This window comes from Nothobranchius furzeri, chromosome 5, assembly GCF_043380555.1.
Source record: "Nothobranchius furzeri strain GRZ-AD chromosome 5, NfurGRZ-RIMD1, whole genome shotgun sequence".
Taxonomy (NCBI): domain Eukaryota; kingdom Metazoa; phylum Chordata; class Actinopteri; order Cyprinodontiformes; family Nothobranchiidae; genus Nothobranchius; species Nothobranchius furzeri.
Genome location: NC_091745.1, coordinates 63433027 through 63457214, shown reverse-complemented (window position 1 = coordinate 63457214; position 24188 = coordinate 63433027). Strand labels below are relative to the sequence as shown.

The 24188-nt window shown below is 43.4% G+C and overlaps 1 protein-coding gene and 1 long non-coding RNA gene across 5 annotated transcripts in view; both read right to left on the bottom strand.

The window, feature by feature from the left end:
• Window positions 1-24188, bottom strand: part of septin7b (septin 7b) — a 537254-nt gene that overhangs the window by 343054 nt on the left and 170012 nt on the right. The window lies entirely within an intron of this gene.
• On the bottom strand, window positions 20284-23205 carry LOC139070138 (uncharacterized). Of its 2 annotated transcripts, XR_011520777.1 has the most exons (4): window positions 22908-23205; window positions 21032-21151; window positions 20862-20949; window positions 20284-20736 (listed from the first exon to the last, which is right to left on the bottom strand). It is a non-coding gene; the product is annotated as an uncharacterized lncRNA (long non-coding RNA). The 2 variants fall into 2 exon arrangements; XR_011520776.1 differs by lacking the exon at window positions 22908-23205 and having other exon boundaries at window positions 21032-21270.

The following is a 24188-nucleotide window of genomic DNA, read 5'->3' as shown; positions in this document are numbered from 1 at the left end:
TAGAAGAATAATTATTCTTCATCTCATCTACTGCCAAACCAAAAAGCTTTCATTTGTAAAACACATTTTTCTGCCTCCAAACATTGAGTCCGTTGTGAATAATTAATGCTCCAGTCCTTGTTGTGTCTTGCTGTTTTGGCCCAGAGACCCCGGTGACTCAGGACGCCCAGAGACGGGGCTGCAGGCGGGTCAGCAGAACATCACAACTCTGTCCTTTAGCGCACGGCGACAGACTCCAGCAAACATATCTGTAGTAACAGATGATGGTTTTAAAAGCTTTCTAAGTAACTGTTAATGGAGGTGAAGTGATGCAGAGAGGAAAAAACGAGAGCTGGAATGGGACAGAAAGTAAACAACTGGTGATGCCTGAGAGCAATACGTTGAGATGTTCCTGATAGTACGGAATAAATAAATTATGGAATCATAAAAAATTCTCAACAAACAAACAAAAAAAAAATAAATAAAATTCAAGAGTTTAATCTGCTGATTTCTAAACTAATATCTAGAATTAGCCAACTACACATGTTGTCTCTTTCCAGTACAAGTTAGCTGCCACTCATTTAGTTAAACCATTTCAAACTAAAGCTGTCGGGGATGTTAAAGTTCACAATAAAATGCATCAAGTACAATAATGTTATTAACATTATTTCTCTGTTCAGTTAGGTGTTATTAGTGGACCACATCAGGCACATTTAGCATCTTATTTTTGTCTCCTTGCGCATATTGCTACCAAACTGAACAATTCCATAGACAAGACAGTATAAATGCAAAATCCTTATAAATGTGCTATTTTTCTGTTTAACCTTTTGGGCAAAAAAATGCACAGAGCATCAGAATAAGTGGCTTAGCCATTGGAGAAAACACATCTGGTTAACAATTATAAGATTTTTTTTGTCTTAAAAGGTAAAACCAAATCTTTACTACGCTGTGTTTAGAGATGAACCAAGCAATAGACTTTAAAGCCACCATCGTCGTCATCTTCCTCCGCTTATCCGGGTCCAGGTCGCAGAGGAAGCATACCAACTAGGGAGCTCCAGACCGTCCTCTCCCCGGCCACCTCCACCGGCCACCTCCACCGGCTCCTCCGGCAGGACCCCGGACCAGATTGGAGATGTAACCTCTCCAACGTGTCCTGGGTCGACCCGGGGGCCTCCTGCCGGCAGGACATGCCCGAAACACCTCCCCAGGGAGGTGTCCAGGAGGCATCCCGACCAGATGCCCAAACCACCTCAACTGGCTCCTTTTGATCCGGAGGAGCAGCGGTTCTACTCCGAGTCCCTCCTGAATGTCCGAGCTCCTCACCCTATCTCTAAGGCTGAGACTGGCCACCCTACAGAGGAAACTCATTTCGGCCATTTGTATCCGTGATCTCGTTCTTTCGGTCACTACCCAAAGCTCATGACCATAGGTGAGGATTGGGACGTAGATCGACTGGTAAATCGAGAGCCTGGCTTTCTGGCTCAGCTCCCTCTTCACCACTACAGATCGGCTCAGCGTCCGCATCACTGCAGACGCTGAACCAATCCACCTGTCGATCTCCCGATCCCTCCTACCCTCACTCGTGAACAAGACCCCGAGATACTTAAACTCCTCCACTTGAGGTAGGACCTCTCCCCCGACCCGGAAATGGCAAGCCAACCTTTTCCGGTCGAGAACCATGGTCTCAGATTTGGAGGAGCTGATCCTCATCCCAGCCGCTTCACATTCGGTCGTGAACCTACCCAGCAAGAGCTGAAGGTCAGAGCTGAATGAAGCTAGGAGGACCACATCATCCGCAAAATGCAGAGACGAGATTCTCCTGCCACCAAACTCGACACACCCCACACCACGGCTGCACCTAGAAATTCTGTCCATAAAGGTAATGAACAGAGCCGGTGACAAAGGGCAGCCCGGGTGGAGTCCAACCCTCACCGGGAACAGGTCCGACTTACTACCGGCTATGCGGACCAAACTCACACTCCTCTGGTAAAGGGACTGAATGGCCCTTAAAAGGCCACCCACCCCATACTCCTGGAGCGTCCCCCACAGGTTGCCCCTGGGGACACGGTCATAAGCCTTCTCCAAATCCACAAAGCACATGTGGATTGGTTGGGCAAACTCCCATGCCCCCTCCATCACCCTTGCAAGGGTATAGAGCTGGTCCGCAGTTCCACGGCCAGGACGAAAACCACATTGCTCCTCCTCAATCTGAGATTCAACTATCGATCGGACCCTCCTCTCCAGTACCTTGGAGTAGACCTTTCCAGGGAGGCTGAGGAGTGTGATCCCCCTATATTTGGAACACACCCTCAGGTCACCCTTCTTAAAGATGGGGACCACCACCCCGGTCTGCCACTCCACAGGAACTGCCCCCGATGACCACGCAATGTTGCAGAGACATGTCAACCATGACAGCCCTACAACATCCATAGCCTTGAGATACCCAGGACGAATCTCATCCACCCCCAGGACTCCGCCGCTGTGAAGTTGTTTGACTACCTCAGCAACTTCTGCCCCAGAGATTGGACAGTCCATCCCCAGGTCTCCCAGCTCTGGCTCCTCCTCAGAATGCGCATAGGTGGGATTGAGGAGCTCCTCAAATTATTCCTTCCACCGTTCGACTATAGCCTCAGTTGACGTCAGCAGCTCCCCACCCCCACTGTAAACAGTGTGAGCGAGTTGTAGCCCTCCTCTCCTGAGGCGCCGGACCGTTTGCCAGAACCTCTTTGGAGCCGATCGATAGTCTTTCTCCTTGGCCTCACCAAACTCCTCCCATGCCTGAGATTTTGCCTCGACAACTGCCACTGCTGCACCCCGCTTGGCTATCCGGTACCTGTCTGCTGCCTCCGGAGACCCACAGACTAGCCACGCCCTGTAGGCCTCCTTCTTCAGCCTGACAGCTCCCCGAACCTCTGGTGTCCACCAGCAGGTACGGGGGTATCCAAACGACTGGCACCGGCCACCTTGCGACCACAGCTAGCAACAGCCGCCTTAACAATCGCAGAGTGGAACAAGGCCCACTCGGAGTCAATGTCCCCCACTGCTCTCGGGACGCGGTCAAAGCTCTGCCGGAGGTGGGAGTTGAAGACCGTCTTGACAGGTTCTTCTGCCAGTCCTTCCCAGCAGACCCTCACTATGCATTTGGGTCTGCTAGGTCTACGTGGCATCTTCCCCTGCCATCTGATCCAACTCACCACCAGGTGGTGATCAGTTTGTCAATGACAGAGGAAAGAAAAGTGTAGTCATTTTTCCTTAAACTTTTCCCATCTGCATTAACAATTATTAGAAATAGATTTTTAGATTGAATGAGAATTTGAATGTTCTGCAAAAAAAAAGAGGAGGATCTTTATTGTACGGAAGAGGATTAGGGCCACTAAAAAGAAAAAAAAAGAAGTAAGAATTCTAAATTTTTTTCTCAGAAATCAAAAAGTCTGAATTTTCTTTTCTCCATCTTCCGTGGCTCTTCAGTAGAATTATGTTTTCCATCTCATGGGCTATAATATTCTTGATTTCTCTCATAAAATCCTCTCTGGTGCATCAAACAGAGACATGCTGTTTAATTCTTCTCTGATCTGTGAGTCTTTTTGCTTTGAGGTCATAACCACAGCTACTGGGTTACCGACACTAAAACAAACCTGCAGTGATCTATGAAAAGGGTGAAAGCAGAGCCTGTTACTGGTCAGCTGAGTGATCAGTTGATCAGCTGTACATTTAGACCAGGCTGCAAATTTTAATAAAAGTTGCTGGAATAGCAGCTGAGGGGGAGCGAGTTAGGGTTAGGGCGGGTATCTGGAGGAGGACCTATTGATGATTAGATTGTTGTTTTGGAGGAATGAAGGAGTCTTGTTTTGTTAGCTCAGGTTTAGAGGAGACGAGGGATTCTGGGAAGTGGGGAGACGACCTGAGAAGGAGGAGGAGGACGGATGGATGGGTCTGAGGCTGATCTGGCAAAGACACCAAGATGAATAAAATGCAGCTGATTGGTGGATTGACTGCAGGTGAGACAGAAGCAGGTGGGACTCTGCTCCAATAGATGACCTAAACTCATCTGCAGAAGAGAAAACAGGAGGAAAAGGCTCTTCTAAGGAGGATGGGGAAAGGTCCAAGAGAGGAGATTGTGTTATTATCAAGACTGACTGGACCATACAGGGTTAAACAGAACATTCTGGCTAATAGGTAAGCAACCAACGGCGGAGTGTAATTATTGTGGGGAGCAGGAGGCAGTGCTGATGAGGTGTAGAAGTTATGAGGGGAGTGGATACGGAGGGACAATTGAGAAGGGAGGGGTGCAGGGTGGATGTAAAAGAAATGTTAAAGATGGGGAAAGTGACACGTGTATTTAAGCAGTGTTGAGGTTTCTGGGTAGCACAGGGCTGGGGAGGAGGATTTTGTCAGGAGTGCTGTTGGGTTGAAGGGCTGAGGTGAGGATCCAAATGCAGGTGAGTCAAACAAAAGGCTGGTAAAGACATATTAAAGGGTTTTAATGAGGAGCACACTGACAAGTAAACAATGAACAGACAAGGAACACAGAACTGGGAGGGTTCAAATACACAAGGAGCTGACATCTAGAGTGATTGGGAGACGAGAGGCAGGCAGGAGCAATTAGGAAATACACAGGACTGAACAGAATGGCAACACAGGACAGGTTGTGACAGTACCCCCCATCTAAAGGGCGGCACCGGACGCCCAACGCAGGCCAAGATGGAGTCTGGGGGGGCCAGCGTCTGGGGCACAGGAGGCAATGGACAGGGCTGGCAGTGACTGGAGGCGCTGACTGGAGTGGAGGTGCTGACTGGAGCAGAGGCGGGACCGCTGGAACCAGAATCTCTGGAGATTCTGATGGGTGGAGGATGGAATCCCTTTGAAAATCCGAGTTTCATGAAACTTGTGATGCACATTTACCAACTGACCAATAGGTGGCAGTGGGAGTGACGGCTCACTCAACGCTACTGGAGTGTCTCTTTACTAGCAGTGGTCAACCTTGGTCCTCTAGGGCCACCATCCTGCTTGTTTTAGTTATTTCTGTTTTCTGACACACCCAATAAAACCTGATGAGCTGCTAACAGGTGATTCAGCCATTGAATCAGGTGTGTAGGACCAGGGAAACAACTAAAACTTGCTGAATAAAACGCAGGCCTTTATTATCCAAACCTGTGCTATCAGCAACTAACTTAAGCAAAATACGGATCTAGAAAAAATAACTTAAGGTTGTGATACAAACAGCAGAATCCGATCACCTAGTTAAACTCTAAAATGTGACAAATATCTTCATTATAGGGAACACAATAAAACCTGACAAGTTTATAAAAATTATACTTTGTGTTTCCTGACTTTCTAGTTGCACCATCTGAGAAAGCTGAAGCCTCTTTTTTTAGTGACAGTTAAAAAAAATTCCATAGTAGAAACCAGTAAACAAGCACATGTTTAAACTTACCTGCTTCCCTTCTGCACCGCAGCAGGAATCTGAGGATGCTAGCTCATTGATTAGATCCAGATTCAGGTGTGCTTCCCATTCTTGCTCCATCCTCATCCTCCCCTCCACAACAGCAGGTCGGTTAAGCTGCAGTCGTTTCCCTAGTTTGACCACTCAGTGTTTACTGAGGCAATAACATTTTAAGTGCTTTACTCAAGGACAGCTGCACTGTCCTCTCCAGAGACGCACATTAATGCAACAATGATCTAACTGCTGAAATAACCAGCCAGCTCTATAGCTCTGTTAATGCACTGTGTCTCTGTTCGCTGATTAAATCCTTAATGGGACTTTTGTTACGGATCCAAACTTTTATCTGCCAGTGATTTTCCTCTCATTGTTTTATTGATGTTGTATATAAAAGCTTTTGTTTACACAAAAGAAAACTTGTATGATTCTCATGCAGCATCAGCCGAGAGATGTTCTTTGTTAGAACAGTTTTAAACGGATTCAGGTGTGTTTCTATTGTAAATGATCACATTTGTTTACAAAGTTGGAGCACAAAAGGGGATTTTAGTGTTTTGTCCTGTAAAAACACAGAAAACTTTATGTTTTATTTATTTTTATTAGTATTAATTCAGATTTTTGTTGTAGTATTTATTATACTAATGAGGGACTTCTTCAGAACTTTTTCTTGAAGCTTTCAGGTCCAGACTCAGACATCTGTTAAGTTCTAGTACTGTGTTCAAGGAAAGTGTTCCAGATCTGGTAAAATTTATTTTTACATTTTCCCGTTGCAGTGGAACATTCCCACATCATGATTCTGCCTTCGCCGTGCCTGACTGGACAGACTGTGTTCCTCAGCTGTTTAAATAATCACAAGATTAGCTTTTAATATTCTAAACATTATTCAAGTGTCCTGCTGAGGAATATTTTAAATAATTTCTGAGTAGAAGTTGTAAATTTTTTCCATCTTAACTCAGCCTTTCCAACGAACACATTAGTGACGTGTTAAGCCGGGCGGACACTGTGTGACATTTTCACACATAGCACTCAGCTTCAGCTCAAACTGTCCTTGCAGAGCAAATCTCACGAGTCATTTGCTCACAATGTACGTCCCAGTTCTCAGATTCGACCTGACTGTGTGCGTAAAAAAAGTGTAGAAATAAAAACAAATGGCGTGTGTTAATAGGGAAATAGCTGGCGAGCATTGTTAACACGTTTGCGCCATGAGTGGTTCTGGCATTTTCGGGTCTCAGCTGCTCACAGCTCCACTTCAACCCTCATGAGAGATGAGCAAAATATCAAACAAGCCAGAAATCCATGCAAGCTCACGATTGCTGATCGGTAGCTGGTGGTCACATGGTGTTCATCGCCTCTGGTAACCCTCTGTATTCTACATGATGCTCAGCGCAAAACTCTCGCATGAGTGGAAAATCGGCTCAAAAAAGTGAAAAGGTCACAGTGTCTGCCCAATTCCCCCTCCCCTCTGGGAGCATTTCAGAAGTGAAACGGTAGAGAAAGCGTTCCACACAGCTCGTCCCCCGAGGTCACAAAATAACCGGAGAATTGCAACTTCACGTGTGATTTCAAAAGTGCATATGAGCAAGGAGGAAGACGACAGCATGTATCCCAAAAGGTTTGTGGTTTATTTTCTGTTCTGTTTACTTTGGCTGTGGACATTTCAGAGGACACGACATACCTTTTTTTTTTACTAGTGAAGCGACTGTAAATCTGCTTGGACTTTTATTTTGAAGGTTTCCAGAAGTTTTACACTGCTTTCCTGTTTGACTTCCGGTCTTGCCGTTCTGAACTGCTGAGCTTCACAGGTTCTGGAAGCCCAGTCTGTAAAAGTCGACCCGAAGCTCAAGCGATGCATCCCTACGGTTCTAGGATTCCTCCAGTCAACATGCACCTATCTACTGTAACCAACTGCTGCATAGGCTACTAAGAATTGTGGACATTACGCGATGCACATACTAATAGATGAAAGCTTCCTGAATGGCCTCTGACCTCAGAAAACTAATAATTTAACCATAAAGGGATATTTAGCTTCATTTTAAAATGTCATTTTATCAGTTATTTATCTACAATAAGTACCCTACCTGCGGTGGACATGACTCAAACTGGGCAGAGTCTCTAGAAACAGGAAGAAGATCTCTGATCAGAGCAGTACTTACCAATTACTTCCTAATCTGGCTAGCCATTAGCATTGCTCTAGTTCAGGGGTACCTCTTGGAGGGCTGTATCCAGCATGTTTTAGTTGTTTCTCTTCTCCAACACACTTGATTGAGTGGTCAACTTGCCTGCTCAGCAGCTCATCAGGCTCTGCAGAAGCTCGTTAATCACCTGCTGATTGAAATCAGGTGTTGAAGCAGGGAAACTGCTAAAACATGCTGGATATCGGCCCCTCCAGGACCAGAATTGAGCATCCCTGCTCCTGTCTCTTGGGACTCTGCCCATGCAGTTTGAGTGATGTCACCAACAGGATTCTTACAGTAAGCCCATAAACAAATCTCATCACTTTTTAGTTCAGCTTTGACAACAACAGCCATTGTTATCATTTAAAAGAACCCTCACACAAACGGACTGGCTGAATCCACTCAGGCTGGAATAAAATCACAAGAACCTTTTAAGCTTGTCTGTGTCCTAACAAATTGTAAAAATAATTACAAAGAGGAGGATTTAATGGACTAAAAGCTCTGCAGCAGATGAATACCTATTTTAACGTGTAAAAACAGGTAAAAGTTGTCCCAGTATTAAAATCATGAAGTAAAGAACAGGTTGATCGAGTATTAATTTAACTGTGTGATTAATGGAGTTTATTTAAAAACGGAGTCTCAATCCAGCGCTGCTGCTTTATCTTTGATGCCAGGTGGTTAATGGGAATACATTGCATTCACTTTGCACTCTGTGAATAAAACAGCCTCTGATTAAACCGTTAAAATGAAATCTGGAAATGCTTCTGCTCTGTGAGGACCGGGCCCGGTAACAGCTGCTCTCAGACAGGCAGCATGGCGGCTGCAAGGCCAACATAAAGACTTCCAGTATGAGGTTCATCTTCCTGCATGCTCAGCCAGACAGCCATATAATTAGATATTGATAGAAGGGCAGTAATTGATGATTAGTCTGCCAGCAACATTATCTGCTGCGCAATTTCATCCACATGTCCTGCTGTGATTGGGCCAGAGGGTCGCAGAAACGCAGACAGTCGTTTGTCACATTCCTTGACCTGAATCGGAGGAATAATGGGAACCAACAACATTCCCTCCACCTCCAGCAGATAATGGCTCCAAGATGGCGGCAAGCTGGCGGCGCTCACAGGATCGATGACCTCAATGATCACAGGTGTTTCCCAACTTCTGGAGAAAAATAGTTCATGGTTTGAATTAGTTTATTCTTCTGCATCAAGGCGCAGGTTTGATTGCGGTTGGCTGAGAACAAATCTTCCACAATCGAGAGAGAAACAAAAATGTACTAAAATGCAATAGATGGGCGGAGGTGCAACGACAACTCAGCAGAACTAGGACCTGAAATCAGAAAAGAACCAGAAACCTGGCAAAATAAATTAAAAATCAAGTTTACTCATATTTTATACATTTGCAGTGGTCTTGTAGGAATGAATGTCTTGAACCTCGTACTCTGGGAGAAAAAAAGCTCAAATGAGTCAGCCAAATGAAAAAGAGGCAACAATAAATAAGATTTGGAGTCTTATTTCCTGATATTTGGACATCTCATCTCTGACTGGTTAACAGCAACGCAGCTCTACCACTGACTCAGTTGTCAACATTGATGTTTTATATACACAAACAAGACAAGCCTGAAGGCGTTCTGCTGTGTGGTGGAGTTGCTAATGCTAATGGTTAGCTTCTACTAGCTGTAGGGTAAATATATTGTTGCTTTTAAGCTTAATACATTACCTTTACTTATGACCAATAAGCTGGGATATTCTATACAAATATAGAGTATCACTCTGATTGGTCTTTGAATGCTTAATCAGGAGATTCTAGGATTCTTTGCTTTTTAAGGGATCAAACACACTTCGTATTAATTCAGATGGTGTCAGGTTTATAAAAGGTAAGAAATTTATTTTCTAAAATATTAAAAACATGACAATTAGGACACTTTATGTGATAAATGAATCTAAGTGGATGGAGTGTGAGGTGTGATGATGATTGAATGGTGTGTGTTTATCAGAACCTTGTATCTAGAGGAAACTGAGTTCTGGGTGTGAAAAGAATTTAGTCTGCATAAAACTATGAAGTTGGTTCTTATCAAAACGGCATCAGACGCAATCATGTGTGTCTACCTCACCCTTTTAGAGACCCACTTCGCGGATCTGGAGGTCAGGAAGGTCGGATGACCTCTGGGCACCGAGGTTCAGTAGATTAACTACAGATGTCACCAGGCACACAGGCTGGAACTAGTTTGCGTCTAGAGCAGCTGTTTCTGAATAGCTGAAGGAACCGTTTTGCTGTGTCACTGCAGGCAGCTTTTAGCTTGTCAAAAGCTTGCCAAGAGATGCAGTGGTTAGAGAGTTTTCCCCCGGTGGCCAATCCGGAGTTCTGCTCAAACTAACAGAATGCTGAATCCCACAGATTGCTGAATCACTCCGCAGTTGATCCTGTTTTAATATTCTCATGTTATGATTTACTTGGCCAATCGGGACGTGCCATGTTAAGAGGTGTTAACAACAAACGTCAGAACATCACGTCCTCTCAGATACAGGATGCTCTGATTCATGGGTAAGAAAATATCTATATGCAGTGCATACTTTAATTTATATCTTATGAACATTGTGTATGAGTGTAGATAATAATTCACTTATTAATATTTCAAAGTAATAATAATATTCATTTCAACCACAGTTATTTAAGTACAGATTAATCAAAACATTTCATTAGTATTCATATAACATTTGTTCATTCAACCATATTATTATTTAATGATTATTTAACTTATGAGATGTAAAAGTTCCTCTTTCATGAGAGTGAGCAATCCTGCGGTCTTGTCAAAAGAAGGCTTTGTTTGGGAACAGAGGCTGACATCGTGTTCCCCCTGAAATGTCAACAAGGCCTGCAGAATCTTCTGGGCTTGTTGGAAGATAGAATGTAAAATCCACCTAAGAGGATGGAATTAGGTCTGTAGATGACCTCTGGCATGTAGGTCAATCTGTAGGTGAAAACTGACCATTTCTGGACGTTACATAGCCAAGACACTCTCTGCTGTTTCCTGGATGCTAAACCAACAACATCCTTCCCTGCAGTGAGTCAAGACAGATGAGTCCATCAGTGTGAGATAGATCTGTCAGGCTTACAGTATCTGAAGTGAGCGTTTTTTCTCTGTTTTCTATCAGAAGCTATGCAGTAGCTAGGGGGAGGAAACGATTTTCATGTTCAGCCTGCATGTTAAACTCAGTGATTCATATTCAAAATTAATAAGTAAAAATGTTTTTTCAGTGAACCTGCTAATTAAATAAAAGTCCTGTGGAGAGGAAGACAGAAACTCACCCAGTATGGCAAGGCAGCTTTATCTGTATAGCACATTTCATACACAGAAGCAGTTCAATGTGCTTTCCAGGTGCAAGAATGTAAAACATTAAAATCAACTTGACCACTTAAAAAAGCAGATTATAAAATCAAAGTTAAAAATACACAAACAAACAGAAGCCTTTTTCTGCACATCAACTTAATTTCTCTGTCAGCACTTTTTGTTACTTCCACCTGCAGCTCTAAACAGCTCATTCCTCGCATCAGAAACAAGCATGAACACCCAAATGAAGTCAGTTAGCAGCTATGTGTCTCAAATCCAGTTCTTAAGTCTATCTCAAGGGTGTGGCTGTTGGTGGGGCTGGGTGGGCCAGGGCCCACCCTCATTGAGCAAGGGCTCACCCAATCAAATGGCTTCCTTAAAAAGCTTATATGTATATTTGTTTTATTTTTGAGGGATATCCTTTCATAAAATATAAAAGACCATGAATAAAATGAAAAATAATATAATGTAAATGAACAGCATTTCTTAGATATAGTTATATATCTATGTATTGATCAACCCATCGATCTAGATCGATATATACATAGATATACATAGATATACATAGATATAGATAAATAGATATGTTGAAGCAAAAGTGGAATTTACAAATAAACTTATTTCCAATGACATTTATTTGGCCCACCCATTTTTTGTTTACTGTGACCTTGACTCAGATCACTTATGTGGTCTCAAATCAAATGCATTTCTGATTTTTTCCAAAGTAAGGAGTCATTTTCTGTGCCAGTTGGAGGAGGGGAGACGTTATAAAATGATAAAACAGTAGAGAAAACAAATTTCAACGCACACACGCTGGCATATGATGCATTTTGCATTAGGACCTGCAGCCTCATTAATCTCACATTCACGTTTTTGTTTGTAGGATAAAACTCAAACAATTAAAATCCAAAATTCTGTCAGAAATGTTCCATCCAACAAGGCGGCAGTAGGAACCGTCTCTGCTGCACAACATGGCGTTAAATCTGTTGGGACTCTAACTTTTACAGACGCATACTTTTGAACGTCAGTAATGATTTTTAAATTAAACAATAAATGATCTAAGGGAGAATTTCTGTATTTTACAAGCAATTTTTTTCTGAGAACTGCAACTCTGTGTGTTAAAACATGCTCTCTGCAAACCCTTTAGAGGCACACGCTGGAATATTTGTGCTTTTTAAAAGCTCAGTGTGCTATCACAAATTTTTACTAGCCGTGTAAAGCAAATGCATGAGGTAACTGCACTCTGAAGTTTATACATGTCATTTTTTGTGGTTGGAACAAATATGCTGATTTTGTGTGCTTTGAATTTGTTGACTTTTTACTTCTGGAAAAATCTACAAAGAAAGGAAATGGGAGATAGAAAGAGAGAGAGGGAAAATTTGTATCAGGAGTTGGAAACATTTCCTTAAGTTGCTGCAAGCTTTACTGCAGAAATCTACAAAAGATTGGTCAGATTGTCAGGGGGAGGGACTACCAGAGGTAAATACAGGAAGGAGGTTGTGTGTGTTGATCCTCAGCTGGATGACAACATTCTCTAACCCCGCCCTCCTGAGCCGTTTATCAACAATTTTAGTATTCCCGTGAATTGAAGAGTCAGAGCTGATAAATCAAGTCATCATTCTGTTAACTGATCTCACTGAACATCTAGAAGTTACTTCTGACGTTTGTGTGCCCTCCTGCATCCCAGAATACACCACAAACCCCTCTATGGGAGTGCATTTGGCTCAAACCTGCAGCGTACACATGGTTCTTGAGTCAGATTGAGTTCGAATCCTGTTCACGTTATAAAGAAACCAAGACCATCCCAGTACCGTTCATTGCAATAACTGGGCTCACACACGCCAAGAGGAATTTCTTTGTTACATTCGTACTGTGTTTATTTTCTGATTTCAATTTCTTTAGTTCTTTGTTGTACACGGTGTGATGAGGGTTTGTTTTTCCCTTTGCCGACATGTTTTGACGTCACTGCCATCTTCGTCAGGGTGACCGCCGGATGTTGGTGGCATCACTTCCTTTAATCCGCGGGCAGCAGAGGGCGATCCCATGAGTGTTCCATTCATGGGACACTGTGGTCAGCGGAAAGGGCACTGATAAAAGGAAGTGATGCCACGAACATCCGGCAGTTACCCTGACGAAAACGGAGTGACGTCGAAACATGTCGGAAAAGGTAAAAACAAACCCTCATCACACAGTGTACAACAAAGAACTAAAGAAAACAAAATCGCTTAGAGGAATGCTTGAGAAATGTGGGACAACTATGGGAGGGGCAGCGCGTAACATAATACACATGAGCTCTCTTCCCACCGGGAGCATTTCAGATGCGAAACGGCAGCAAAAAGTGCTCCATGCAGCTATTTCCACGAGTATTACAAGCCCAGCGTGATTTTGTGATTTTCAGCTGAAACCTAATTGAGACACTTTGTGTCAAAAACAGTAGCCACAATATTTTCACCACAGCTTCTCCGCATGACTCACCCAGATATAAAAGTCATCCCAAAAGCCTCATTTATACCATTCCAGTGTGAACCCAGCTGGGAATGTGTCACAGTGTAATGCTTGTTTGTTTTTTCCTCTAGTGAGTGGTAGTTTTTTTTTAACTTTTTCATTTAAGGGAAAAGTAATTGTACTGATGTCTAAGTGTGATGGGCAGGGATCACAAGCCTGCAGGGATACTATACGTGTGTGTGTTCTGGTATGTGTGTGTGACTGATATTTATGTCTGAGCCAGGGTGCTGTGTGTGCATTGATGCGTGTAATGAACGCCACCATCAGCCCTACCTCCCCATGATCCTCCCGTCTGCCACACTGCATCCCATACACGGCCACCCCCAACGCGCACACCAGCAGTTGGTCGGATTTTCCCCTAATCCCGATCGCCGAGACAATCATATCCACAAAATCAGTTCCGGTTTCTCTGCTGAGTTCATCGCTCATTGGGTCTGAGCCCAGAGGAAGAGTCTGTTCTCTGCCGCTCTCATTTGAATAATGGCTGGCGGACTTTTGCAGAAATGCATAATAATGAAAAATTGCTATTTAAGGAGCCGTCAGTAGATCCAAGGACAGCGAGCTGTAAAAGATGAAGGGACAGGAATCGCTTCATGAGGAGAAATGTGAGCGAAAACGTGTGAGATTCTTTACGGGACTGTAAGCGGCGCTGAGTGGAGAAGTAAGCGGCGCTGAGTGGAGAAATGGCCTCCATGACCCAGCGGGTTTCATTAGCGACGGCCGCCGGGTTTTCTCGGTAAAATCCTTAAATCACAAAATATCAGTGACATTTATTTTCTTTTATCTTTGATATTTTTATGCTGACATTATACATTTTGTGTTCTATGGACCATTGGTGAGTCATGCATGTGTAGAAAGTAACCGTAGCTCTGCTGAGCTGCAAATGGCAAAGGAAGGAGTTTCCAAACGAGTTGTGTGCTTTTAGTTTCCTCGTGAATCCTACAGGGTTTTGCACTTGTGTTGCTGGAAACATGAATGTGTTTAAAAAATTTTCTATCACGGGCTTCCCTCTGAGAGAAAACAAAAGTGTGAGAAATGGGAGTTGACTTTGGGAATGGTTGGTGACCAAATTGCTAACAAATTTGATGAAAGGGTAATGAGATTGACCGCATAATAAACACTTTTGTCTCACCTAAACCCAACTAGTTCTAAAACTTGTTTGTTTTTTATTCCAACCAAACATTTGCACAATTTGTTGCAGTTTTGTGGCAATTGATGCTGATAGCAGTTACCTTTTGGAAGAAATTAATTCAAATTGAATTCAAAGGTACTTTATAAACCCATTCCACCTTAAGGAGCGTGGTGCCTTAATGAAACAGAACATTTCCTGTAGGGTGCAGGAGAGCTGGTGTCTCTCTCTGGTCAGCAGGATCACGTTAACCCGACATTATAAAGATGTGAGCATGAAATAACATGATTAAAGTGAGTCTGCTGATGTAAGAACAGCTGCACAGATGTTGAACTGAAAAAGATGAGTCATCAAAACATTTACCTGCTGCTTCTGTTGTTTCCACATTGTTTGGTTTTTAATATCATTGCAGGTTAGTTTGAACATTTATTACAAGGTTGAGAGAGAGAGACAGAGAGAGGGCGAGAGAGAGAGAGAGAGAGAGAGACAGAGAGAGGGCGAGAGAGAGAGAGAGAGAGAGAGAGAGAGATGGTAAATGGTATTTGATATAGCCCCATCTAGAGTCATGGAACCCCTCAAGGCGCTTTATTTCACAATCAGTCATTCACCCATTCACACACACATTCACACACTGGTGGGGATGAGCTACGATGTAGCCACAGCTGCCCTGGGGCGCACTGATAGAGGCGAGGCTGCCGAGCACTGGCACCACCGGTCCCTTCGACCACCACCAGCAGGCAACATGGGTTAAGTGTCTTGCCCAAGGACACAACGACAGCGACAGACTGAGCGGGGCTCGAACCTGCACCCTTCCGACTACGGGGCGAGCACTTAACTCCTGTGCCACCGTCGCCTCGTTGGCGGCACAGGAGTTAAGTCGAGAGAGAAAGAGACTGGTTGCTATTTTGACCTTTAGTCCAAAAGTATTTTTATTTATTAATTTTATTTATGTTTTACTTTAATCTAAAACATAATTAGACTTTTATTTTACAAATTACATTTTTTAATTTAGGAAAAAACATTTTTGATTTGACTTTATGAAAAATGATCTTGTCTATATTTGGACTTTTATTCTGGGAGTAACTTATGGACTTTATTCTTTAAAATATATTATAGACTTAATATCTTATTTTGACAAGACCATTTTAAAGGTGTGGCACACTGGAAAACCATTTTAAAAATCCTATTTCTGATTAAAATTGGTCACTGACTTTTTCATGCAGGCTGAAGATAAGAATAGTCTCCTACACCCAATCTCCTGCATTTGCTTCTGGTAGAAAATAGATGGTGAAACTCTAGAATTTGACAGTCCAGACAGATCTACATCACATTGTCACTTAACATTTATAGACTCAAGCATCTTGATTCACAACAGCTGCTGTTTGTTTAGTGCGCAGGAAACAGCAAAGAACATCTTGACTAGCAGAAGCTAACAGTTAGCAATAGCAATTTCAGCACACAGCAGAACTCCTCCAGGCTTGTGTTATTTGTGGAGATAAAACCTCCACAATACAAGTCAGTGGTAGAAGTTATCTAATCCAGGGCGAGATGTTCAAATATCAGGAAATAGAAAAAAAACCCTGCCATCTGAAGCTCAGCTGTGATGTGGCTCACTTCCAGTTCCTGGAACTAGTGCACTGCTATATTCCCCCTCCCACTGAGAATGACTTACATGGCAATTGTTCCTACTAGAGTTCACTGCAAATGTATTGTGTAAACTAAAAGCGTTACATACCTTTTACTCATTCTTAGAAATCACATTTTGAAAAATTTCAACACTATGATGTGTAATGACATTGAAAGTGTTTCATGCAACTGGAAATGATTAGAAATCACCAGAAAATCGCAAGACCACACACGATTTCTGCAGTTTGACAAGATAACAAGCTAGAAGAAAAATGGCTGCATGTATCCTAAAGGTCTGTGGTTTATGTTTTGTTGTGTACACCTCAGCTACGGACGATTCATTGGAAATCTGCATGTGACTTTAGTTTGGAAAAATTTGGATGTTTAAAACTTTTTACTTGCTGTGCTTTTCTACTGGATGCGTAAGCATCATGTAATGTCTGTATAACATAGTGCACAGCCTTAGTCTTTGTTTTGGTGGATGGGTGCGTTTCCACTGAGAAGCTTCACGTTCCATTTCTATTTCGTCTAGTCTTAGCCCTTAAGCTAGCTGCTATTGGAAGGGTGATCTCAGCATCAGCCAATCATGAAGAGCTTAAATGTACGCCCACCAATGGTGGGCACCCCCGTGGGTATATAAGTGGAGCGACTCCACTGTTCGCCTCCGCTGTCTCTTCAAGCCAAGCTTAAGAGCTATCTTTAAAGAGCACTATCCTAGGGCAAATTATCCTCACCAACCATGTCCAGCAATGTCAGGACCTGCCCGGCCTGCCAGACTGGCTCCATCTCCAGCGGCGACCTTCACGCAAAATGTGAGGTCTGTCTCGGTGCTCACCATTCTGATCTGGCCTTGACCACTCAGGCCTCGTGTCCGTTTTGTGCTGCTCTGCCTGTAGCTGAGAAAATCCGTCAGGTCGAGTACTTCACCCCTGCCGCCAACGAGGAATTTCCCATGGCTGAGACGTACTCGCTGGTCAAAGCCTTACATTTCTTCAGGGCTGTGCAGAGACCTTTGAAGGGGCGGGTGCTCAAATTTAAAAAGGGGCACACAGAATAATATTTTCAAACACCATGACATAACCACAGTATACCCGGCTGAATAACAAATCATATTTATTAGAAATTCAAAATGGAAGCGAATCATTATATACACCATAAGGACAATGTAAAGCAAAAGTAACTTGTTTTGGTAAATGGTCTGTATTTGTATAATGCCTTCTTAGGGTTCTACAGCCTCCCAAGGCACATTACAACACAATCAGTCATTCACACACACACATTAACACACTGATGGTGATGAGCTATGATGTAGCCATAGCTGCTCTGGAGCGCACTGACAGAGGTGAAGCTGCTGAGCACAGGCGCCACCAGTCCCTCCGACCACCACCAGCAGGCAAAGCAGGTCAAGCATCTTGCCCAAGGACTCAACAGCATCAATCTCTGATTGAAGTCAGGATCAAACCTGCAACGTTCCGATTACTGGACAACCTGCTCCACCTCCTGATCTATTGCTGTCCTATTTTACCTGATGATGGGGTACAATGTAGCTGTTGCAGGGTTGCTCCTCTTGCTGCTGCTGATGATGCTGGAGGGCAAGGCTGTGTTGATCTCAGACTGTAGGTAGTAAAACGAACAGGAGAAATGTTAGTCAATTACAAAATTAATGTAAGATAATAAAACAATGGCAAAAATTGGTGAAAACTCTTAGAACTGTAAGACAGAAATATCTGAGACAACACCTGTGGTAAATAAATGGAAATCTAAACATTAGTGGATAATAGAGGAGTTTATGTCAGAGATAAGAATGTGACAGAAATATAAACAGAAAGAGTTGTGTGTGTGTGTGTGTGTGTGTGTGTGTGTGTCTCTCTTCAATCTCCTCATGTGATCTATCACTCTCCACTTGCTGTCCATCTGAGAACAAGGCAAAATTAGCTATTGTATGAATGAATTATGTAGTTTTTCACATTTAACAGGTCTTGCACCTAATCCATGATCAAGAGGCTAACAAAAAACATTTTCTGGCATCAAAACATTGCAGTTGTGTATATTATTGTTTCTGCACTTGTTGCTGTGATGCAACTTACCTGTACTCTTTTTTTTATCCAGCTGGTGAGGGACCCACTGCCTTTAGCTGCCTCATGTAGCTCTTTCTGTCGCTGCTTCCGCCTCCTCTCCTTACGAGGCATGTCTGTACAATGATATATCATAATTAATTTACAAATATGTTTTCATGCATATAAAACCCATGCATACACATTCTGGGACATTTCATTCCTTTTCCAGAAAACTAACTGTATATAATTTGGCCACAAATTTGCTTCATGATGCTGATCCAGAATATTTCCATAATATTTTAATCATAGTGCTTTAGTAATTATAATAAAAATAAAGAATAAAACAATATGTTTATGCTTTCATTCAGTTTTACTATCTACTTTGTACAAAACAGAGAACTGTACAGATAAAATAATTTTGCTGTGAAAACAGTAATTTATTTTAAATGTACATCTTTAAAACATAATGTTTTTAATACAATGCATTCAAAAAGAGAGCAAATATAAACTCCAAATTTTGAGAATATGCATAGTATTAGTGAACTAAAAAACCCACCAGAAGGGCTGAGAAACCTTAAAATCTAAAACAAAACTAGTTCCCTAAAACGCTGGACAGAATTTGCAGACAAGGACTGAATATTTAGTAACACAAAACTTGTGACGGATGTTACCTTTAGTATTTTTCTTATTTCCTTTCACAAAAGGTAGCTAAATTTTAAATTTGTTCAAGTTTTATTAGTCCGCGAACCAGGAAGTGATTTTGTAAACAAGAAGCAGGGCCGTGTGTGAGACCCTAGTCACGTGACACGCAGCAGCGATAGGAATGCAACTTTGCGGTACCTAGTTAACAACAATGACATTTTATTGGCAAATTCCCAATACTTAAGATTGAAAAAATATTTTCGTACAAGTACTTATGTACAGAATGTTTTTGGTTAATCCTAAAGTTACTGAGGTTCCGAATCGTTACCCAGCCACAGACAAACACCCAGCTAGTAATATATCACACACACCTAGTGCCACAAAACAACTTAATAATGTACAAAATAATCTAATAACTGTGTATAGTAGTGTGCATCCTACTTACCGGTGTTAGTCCGTTTCTCCCAATCAATATGTATGTCCTAAAAGCTCTGCACCACTCGCTCGGCCATGAAGAAAATGTGGGTGCTTGCTTGCAGCTTGCCGGCTGTGCGCTCGAGATGTGCGCTCTGGCGTGAGGAAGAGACGGAATGGTCACGTGACGGTATGGTCACGTGACTCACGCCAGCTATATAACATTATTAAACAGAAATTTTATTAATTATTATTTTTGTTATTCTTGAGGGGGCACAAACAGAAAATTCTTAAAAAAAATAAAAAAATAAAATAAATAAATAAATATAAAAAAAATCATTAAACCTCAAAAAGGGCACTTTGGGCACATGGGAGAAAAGGGGCAGGGTCTCAAGCACCCTCCGCCCCCCCCCCTCTGCACGTGCCTGCATTTCTTCAATGTAGATCAGGAGCCGGCTGGCTCCAACCGACTGAAAGATGACTACGACCTTGAAGAATACGAGGAGGCTGGCTGCCATGGCCCTTCTTCCCTCCTGGAAAACACGGAGGTCGACGAGCCTCCCTCAGCAGGTTCCTCTGCTCCAATGCCTTCATGCTCCTCCCTGCCAGCAGTCAGAGCACTGCTCCAGGAGATACCTGCCATCATCTCCGTGGCTACGGTCCGCAAGGGGCTAGCCATCCCAGAACCGTCTCCGCCTGAAGCGGATGATTTGGCGGGAAGTTTTGGGGCCAAACAAACATGGTGTCCAGACCCCATATGGTTCACCCAGCTTCCCTGCTGCCATGAGCTGCTGGTCCACCGCCTTCTCCGAGCTTGCTAAGCTCAAAGCACCAGTCTCCACATATGCACCCATATCCAAAGTCAAGGGCTTCTCCGACCAGGGCTGTCTAACCGTTCCTCGACTGGAGTCAGACCTGCCTTCGCTGTTTTGCGCCAAGAACCACCTCACTTGCCAGCGAGCAGTTCCCGCTTCCAAACATGACCAGCTCCTGGCACGGCTCACAGGCCGCGCACACCAGTGCACTTTCCAGACCGGCGCTGCAGGAAATAACATTGCCCTTCTTGCCTTTGGCGTCTCCAAAATGGTGGAAGAGCTCGATGCTCCTGACGACAGTGGCGGATCTAGGATTTTTCTGAGGGTGGGGCCATCAAGGGGCCACAATATTTATAGAGGGGCCACGTACAGTCCAACATACTTGCATACTATTCCCAGTTTTGTATGGTAGATACAGTTTACCCCAACACCATGTTGAAAAACATCAATGCAATTGTACATCAATTTTTACTGTACATTGACAAAATACAACCACACACAGCATTTGAGAAATTTTAGCATTCAATTTATTTTGCAAAGCCACAAATATCAGGTTAAAATATGTTTGTGTGTGGAAAAAACACCAGAAGAATATCACAGGACCCTCTGCTCTTGACTGGGAAATGTCTGGTGGGAAGTCAATTAAATAAGTCTGAGTCAGTTGCTTATATGTCTCAACCTTTAACATTCATGGCATTCAGAATCTGCAAGTGACTGACTGCAAAATTCAATTACATTTAAAGAGCCTTTACAAAATGAGAAGCACACCACCAGGTCCTACTGGAACAGAACACCGTTCTGATGTCTGCGCAGGATTCTGTGCATCACACTGGAAGATGTCTGAAAACAGCAAATGAGAAATTATCTAACATAAGCCAAATACATACACAAGCATTTATTACTTTCAAAGATCAATGTTTACCATTTGATCCTGCAGGATTAGTATTGATTGGTGACTCTGGTGGCCCAGCAGGATGGAAGGTTGAGTCATTAACTTCACTCTGGTTGTCTGAATTGGAGAGAGTCTTGTCCCAGTTTGCAGCTAAAATACAAATATATGTCAAACTCCAGCTAAATCCAGCCAAAACTTTGTTTTCTATGAGACCACATTTTTATTTATTTGAAATTGAAGACTTGAAAGATTGGACTATAAAGATGAGATGTGGTAGACAAAGAAACCAATACAATTTAAATCCATTATGTTAATGTTATAGTAAATCACATCACCATGAAGCGGAAGAATTCAGTAAACATATGTGCCATTAGTACAAGATAACATCATTTAACAAATTTGAGATAATGGTGATTTTTTTTATTTTTACCTAGAATAATGGCAGGAAAAGTTGGACTAACAAAGGAATATCCAAAACACAAAATCTCTTTGGAAAACTTAACCTTGACCTTACTTAATCAACCAATTAGAAAATTCAGTGTTTCAAACAAGGACTTTTCCCACACATTTTACAATACATCAAAATGTCACAATTTAGGGAAACCTTGAAGGAATTGTGGGAAAGGAAACTTAACTGCAACATTACTGATGATGAATGGAAAGATGCTTTGAGAAACGTAAAATCATTTACTAAAGGGAAGCAACTTTGCCACTAATGATTTGTCACGATTAACAACTTCTATCAATTTAAACAATAATCCTTTATTTTTGGTGCTTGGAATAACTGACCCAATTATTACTGATAAATATAAAAAGCTCAATTCAAATTTTCTGTGCAAGAAAATGACTCCACATTAACTGGATCAGCTCCAAGATAAAATGGGAAAAGGTTATCCTCAATTATAAGCAGAACACACTGGGCAGCATTAGGTCGTTTATAAGTGGTCAGTCCGTCCTGCTGGATAATGTGGTGCAATCATGATCTTTTTACAAAAGATTATGCGATGGCGGTGAAAAGGGAGCTTGGGGGCGGTCTCTGCGCTGCCACGGACTTCAGTTTATCTTGGACATAACTTGCTTTTTATTGCGATCAAAGCCACACTCATTAAGCTTTTTTAACAAGCCGCTCCAGAAGGTGTCTGTCCCCGTGCAGTCTCTGGTGATCTGAGCTTCAACTCTTACGGAGAGGCTCCCCGGCCATCATCTCAGCTGATTCTGTTTAGAAAAGCCAAACTTACGGCCCATGTTTACTTTCATTTTCAATATAGTTGCCGGCCGGAGCTCGGCAGTAACTGCCCACGTGATCATGATACCCCCTTCTGTTGCGCCAAGTTGTAATATGCATTCACAAGTCCGGCGTTGCGGTGATATTAGTATCAACCGTGGCAGCACGAATGCCACAAAATTCCCGCAACACCATGCCGCCACGGCGCGTTTATATTACACGTACGCTGATTTCCCAGCATGGTATGTCCTACAAGAGGCTGTCTCTCGTGTTTATCTGACATGACTGTTGCACAATAAAGATTATATTCTTTCTGACCTGATAAAGGGGGAATGGAGGTCCCTTGCCCTGTTCCAGCCTCTGGTCTACTGCTTCCTGCTGCTCTCTCTGATTTCTCCATGCTCGTTCTCACCAGCTGACACACTCACTCTCTTGGGAAAAAACTGCAGAATTCCCGCCTGTATCTGACCCTTTCTTTTCATGTTCTCTATCAGACAGTGCCAACTATTAACACACGAAATGCAGATTACAAAAGAAGTACATGGATTAGCAAGGGCTAACGTTTTTTCACAAGCCCTTTTTAACATTACCTTTAACTAATGTCGGCATTGCTTTCCATTGGACTTATTGTCAGACTTGACTTACATGGCAACTGTGAGTAAACAGTGATTCGTGACTTACCAACAAACTCCTCATAACGTGGACTCTCATCAGATCCGATGTCGGTTGAAAAGTTCTCCCTTCTTGGAATCTTTCAAATCTTCTTCTGTTGGATTTCACACACTATTTTGCTCCTTAGCGCCACACGGCCACTAGTGTTTGGACTCGGAATTGCATCCACCTATAATCTCATCACCGCACAAAGGACAGATGAGTGACAGGACAGGGGCACTACAGGGGCCAATCATATTTCAGCAGGGGCCAGTGCCCCTGTGGCCCCGCCCCTAGAACCGCCAATGCCTGACGAGTCAAAAAACATCATTAGCAAGACTGCTGATGCCATTCTCGATCTGTAAGAATGTACTCACCAGTTCTGCTCACATTGCTGCCTGGCAGACCCTCATCCAGTGGGCCTTGTGGCTCAAGGCCCTGACCTCTGTTCCTGAACACCTGCACAGGGAAATGCTGGAAGGCCCCATCACCTCTGATGTTCTGTTTGGTCCCCATCTTAGGAGAGCCATCGAGAGAGCTCAAAAGACAGCCGAACTGTCAGCCACGGTGCGAGATCTGGTCTGCCTCCGGTCCACCTCTCTCTCCGGCTGCTCCTCCAGAGGATGGGATGAACACCGGGGCCAGCAGGGTAATTTCAAATTCCCAGCTGCTCCGCCCGGCCCTCGGGGCCGGCCTCCCGCTGAGGTGGAGCAGAAGCGGGACCAGAAGCCTGACAACCAACGGTTCCGAAAGAACCAGCAGACGTCATCCTGGCCTTCTCAGTCACAAGAACCGTGCCAAAAGCAACCAAGAAAATGACTCTTTGGGGCGAATGTGTGTTATTGACTGTAATGTTAACTCTGTGGCTGATGTTGGTTTTGAAATAAAACCCAAACAACACTACATTGAGAGCAAAATCCTACAGTCCTCTGCAGAATCTTCTGCCGAATCCTCACACATGTTCCCCACACCAAGCACTGCAAAACACCTGCATGTTCTTGCAGTCTATTACATGAAACGCCCACAGCCGGCTATAAAGGTGCGTTCCATCTGCGCGCCGGCCCTAACTTCCAGCCAGGCCCAACACACCTCGCTCCCCCCACAACGTAGGGTGGGACGGGATGACCTGACGCTGTCGCAACCACGTGCGGCGTTACTGTGCGCGGCCCCATCCGCTGGCACTTCATCGTCTCCATGCACAGGCCCGGCTCCCAATCGTTCTTTATCTTTGGACAGCACACTCCGCGGTGCAAACCAGCCTCTTCCAGCTGTTTCACACTCGCCCTTTCGAGCGCAGCCCTCCATGGGTTG